We start from the raw sequence: 5158 nt of genomic DNA, 5'->3' as shown, positions 1-5158 counted from the left end.
AGGTGGGGACGGCGTGCGGAGCCGGGGGGGGCGAGGGCGAGGGAGCGCGCCTGTGTGCGCGGCAGCCACAGGGGCGTCGGGGCGCGCTGCGGGCGGCCCCCGGGGTTCCCGGCAGCGCCCGGCTCGCCAGGCGCGCTCAGAAACTCTCCCCGGCCTCGCAGGGCTCGGCGGCGGCGGGCGGGGGCAGAGCCGAGCCCGGCGGGGAGGGGACGGAGCTCTCCGTGCGGGAGCGTGTCCAGGCGGCGCCGGCGGGGGCGGGGAGCGCTCGCCGCGCTGGGCACACGCTGCCAAGAGCCCGTAGAGCCCGCGGGAGGAGCGGAGTGTCCTCTTCCCCTGCCCGCGGAGCGCTCACGGGGAGCTTCGCCCCTTCAGCACCGCGGCCAGCGCCGGCCCCGCCCGAGCCTCCGCCGCTCCCGCCGCTCCCGCCTCTCCTGCCTCTCCTGCCCTCTCCCTCCGCCGTTCCTGCCCTCTTACCCCGCCGCTCCTGCCCTCTCTCTCCGCTCCTGCCTCTCCTGCCCGCTCTCCCGCCGCTCCCGGAGCAGGCGGCCTTGGCGCAGCCGGAGCCGGCAGAGCGGGCAGAGCCGCGGTAACGCCGCTCTGAGGCTGTGAACAGGTAACACCCGCTCCCGAGGCGCGTTTGCCTCTACAGACACCTTTACTGACACAGCTCCTGGTAGGAATCCATTAGCGGCTGCTTTCTCCTAAAGCGTTTCGTGTTTTCCATCCTTTTTTATTTTTTTTTTTTCCTTCCCATGCCTCTGAGTAGGCCGCTGTAACACGGGTTTGTGGTGTTTACAGCGCTGAGCATATTCTGAGCAGAATTAATTTCTCTTTCAGAAGCTAATAATAATAATAATAAACTTTTATCTCTTTGAAGAAAATTGAGGAGGCAAAATTCGGTATTCCTTTCCAAGTCATAACCATTGTATTTCTTTTAGGTTTCATTTTAATCTTAAAGTCACTGTAATGGGCTACTTAAGAAAAAAAAAAACAACAAACTTTTGTTTTAAACAAGCCCTTCTAATATTATTAAGCTCCTTCACTTGCCCAGTTGGTAGCTAAATGCAAACTGTATTTTCCAAGGAAGATTCCCTGATGAAAACATATGTTGTAACTGCAATAGCCTAAAAGCAGCCGCTCTTCGCATTTATAGAAATATTTCTTTCAGACGTTGCCCTCTGCTGGAGGGTTAATGAAATTTTACAGCGCCAAAGAACATCTATGCGAGACCAATTATTTTAATACTGAAATTCCAATAAAGACTGATCCGTGTAGAATTTCAATATTCCTCTTCAAAATTGTAAAAGAACTGCGAAGCACTAGGATAGAAAACAAATGATAAACAAACCGCAGGCAATGGAAATGCTGCTAATTAACATCACAACGCAGCCCCGATCTGTGTGTGCATCGCGGTGGCTCCTGGATTGGTGGTTTGCAGCGTTGTCACTCGCACTACAAACCTGAAAGGGTTTTTCCCAGAAGAGGAGAAGCTGCACAGTTACATAAGCACGTCTGCCCAGCGGATCGTGGCTCCACTGTGCCATTGCAGATGCTCAAAGGAAACCCAGATTAATAGATTTCCCTGAGAGGCCGCAGGAACAGAATGTTGTTTTGCAGGGATGCATTAAAAGGGGTTGGATTCTGTAATTCAAGCCTTTCAGGAAGGTACTGAGCCCTTTTCTGAGCTGGAATTTGAGGCTGTAAAGCCTGCCAGGCGAGGCTGCTTTGTTTATTTGTGCTCTGGCCCTTTTTATAGAAAGCTCAGCACTGGCATGGCTCTGATGCTATGGCTACAAACCAGCAGCAATAATTATTAGCAAAATAATAGCATTTAATAAATAAACGATGATTGATCTGAGAAAGGTAAATAATTTATCACATCACACCAAAATGGAGAAGAAAAGCCCAGATGGTACATTCCTACTCGTTTCTCTTAGGAGAGGAGAATTAGATAGTCCTTAATTGCATAAAATATGCAAAATAGCAAGCAATCCTAGTACAATCCTATAGTGACTGGGCTCTGCTGCTGTAGGTATCTGAAACAGAAATTTGATGTCTATCCCATGATACATTCAGGTATTCCTGAGTTACGTCCTGATCAAGCTTGGCTGGTTTGGCTTCCCACAAGAGCAGCAGACAGCTGATCTCATGAGTCCTGCCAAATTTGTGCAGTCCTGTCAGCTTTTGAAGCATAATATATTAACTATTTAACCTTGGTAGAATAAACATTGATAAAATTTGTTACTAGTGATGATTTTTTTACGATGAACACCTGCCACAGACAGACCATCAGGAAAGTGCACTCCAAATCCAGTGAAATCACAGTGAGCTCTTGCACTGGTGTCAGTGGTGAGGGGAAATAGGATGTTATGTAGAACATTCTAGTCCAGATGATCACTGCTAAATGTTCACATCTTGACCAGGAGGAAAGAGATTCAGCCAAAAGTTGCTAAGTAAAAAAAAAAAAAAAAAAAAGTGGCTCTGAAATGGCTGTAACAATATCTGTGGGATGATTATGGTGTAATCCAAGATGCTGCAGATGTCTGTGTTTTTCACAGGGAACAGAAAACTTATTGTTTCATGCTGAAACTTTGCAATTAAATACAATTTTTCTTCATGCCATTGGGTTTTCTTTAGCTTTTGCTCATGTGAAGGCTAAAGGATTGAATCTCCACCTGCCATTTTGTTTCTATAAATAGTTCATTTTTACAAATTTCAAACTCAGTTATTTCAAGAAGTTAATCTCTTTCAGAGGTGAAGAACTATGGATGTGGTTCTTAGCTCATTTTTTATTATTGCTATGTATCTAATCTCAAAATTTTCTACAATAACCCTTAGAATAGTGCCTAAATATTGTATAACTATTTTAGAGAAGTTCAAATTTCAAAGTCAATACGCCAATATAAATCTCTTATTATTTCTGAAGAAAACTACACAGTAAGCTAAAATTTTCATCATGGTCCATACCAGTGATTTAAAAATAGTAATTTTTTAAATTCTATTTTTGACCTTACCTTTGCTGCTGATTCACCGCAAAATGAATTTTCTCTTTCCCAAGTATCATGCAGGCAGAATTTATAAATGAACATATATTTTATGATCCATTGGGAAAAATAAGCTCCTGTGTGTTACTTTAATTTCATGTGATCACCCATACAAAATCTAAGACATTTTCTTATTCTTGTTTACCAAAAGATGACAAAATACTGCTCTCAATAATACAGTGATGTCTTCAGGAAAAACAATTTGGTGCTTAAAATCTTAGTTATGCCATCAAACCCCTGTGTGTCATACAGGCTTCTGGTACTGAAGATAGCATAAACATGCCTCAAAACTATGAATTATGATCTAATTATTACTCCTGTTCATGGTGGCTGTCCACTAAATGCAGTGGAATTTGATGTCACCTGAAGAACAAAGCAATTTTTTACCTTCTTTGGGACTGTGGAACTGCAAAATCACACAGCAATGCCAAAACAATCATCATGCTTCCCAGGCACCAGAATGAAGGTTTCTGGAAGAAGCAACAGCTTTGTAAACTCTTTTTCATAACAAACTGTTTAATGAAAAAAATTTCAATCGTTAGAAGAAAATACGGAAATAAAATCTTTTGCCAAACCTTGACTTAAGGGACAGAAGGATGTGACAAAAAGATTGTTTTAAAGCAGGACTTTTCTCATTCTCTCTGAAAATTTGCAAGGATCAGTTCCTGAACAACTTTGGTGGGCTTTTGTCTTATTCTCCAGAGTCATGCTGATTCACTGCTGGACAAGTCCCTTGAAAAACTGCACAATCCATCACTTGGAGGATTTAGATGCAGTGTCCATGTGCTGACATATTAAAGATGTGTCTATGCTGAATTTTGCATGCCAAGCTGTAAAGAATCCTGAATCCCAGTTAAAACTGTGTGAAGTTGGGTTGAGGACACTTTAGAGACATCTTTGCCTTTTGGAGGCCTATCCATCAGTGTCTAAAGCTGCATTTTATGGAATGGGCTGTGCCTCTGGCTCCAGACCTGGGCTGTGAGCACAGTGTGGCCCTTCTGTCCTGGTGAGAAGTGCATTTATTACACAATGGCATCAAAAAGAAGAGCTGTGATGTGCCGCAACACTCACAGAAATCCTTTCTGCTTCCTCATAATCTCTGTGATGTTTACATCTTAAGTGGCACTTTAATTCCCTGAGCTGTGGGCCAGGTTGGTGATTTATATGTCACACAACAAATCTGGCAGGAACTGAACTGCTGGATCACACCTTGGCTCTGTATTTCCACAACAACACAATTATCCTTCTTATTTTGTGTCTGAAAGAGAACATGCTTGGCCTGAAATATGCAGAAGGATGCATGTGTCTGGGCAGAACTTCCATATTCATGGGGTCCCTCTCAACCAGACTGTGCATTTTGGCAATAGAAATCCAGAACTTTGGGCCACCATCACAGGGACAAACAGAAAAATCTAGCAGGAAGCTGGGGCACAGAGGCAAAATAAAAGTGGCTGTGGACTTTGTCAAGCAAAGCTGAGCAGCTTTTCCACTGCTCCAGCTCAGTTTGATACAAGGCAGCTTAGTGCTTGCAAATTGGGCTGCTCTGATGCTCTTATTCAGTTGCTAGAATGTTTTTTTATTACATTTTTATTGCTTTGTCAGCAGTCCAATAGGCACAAGGAATGAAATGGGGTGGAGTGCGGGAGTTGCACACTCATTTTTCAGGGGGGTTTCTAGTTTTAAACCAAACTGGAGGTAATTTGCTCAGGGATCTCTGCACTAACAGAGATCATGAAATATTCTAAAAATATGCACTCCAGGGGTTTGTTTTTTTGTTTGTTTGTTTCCGATTTAGGAATATCTTGTTTCTAAGCATGTAAATTCTTAGTGTACATTCTAATAGTGCCTAATTATCAGATAATCTAGCCCGTGTTGGATCTGTTCCTTCAGCCCTCTAGTGGTAAAAGGACTAGGTAATTGACTAGAATTGCAGTCAATTTTTATGTTCTTTTGATATTGTAGCTTTCACTGTGGAAAAAAAAAATCACTGGATGATTCACAGTTACTGTATAGGACCACTCCATAGCTGGGAATTTTTCTGTTATGTTACAAAAAGATTCATTTATTTCCTCCATCTTCCTTTTCCTGTCTAAAATCTAGTTAAGTTTTAGTAT

The sequence above is a fragment of the Zosterops lateralis genome (genome assembly GCF_965231275.1).
Source record: "Zosterops lateralis genome assembly, chromosome: 6".
NCBI lineage: Eukaryota > Metazoa > Chordata > Aves > Passeriformes > Zosteropidae > Zosterops > Zosterops lateralis.
The sequence above is the reverse complement of the archived record's forward strand: the minus strand, read 5'-3'. Positions refer to the sequence as shown.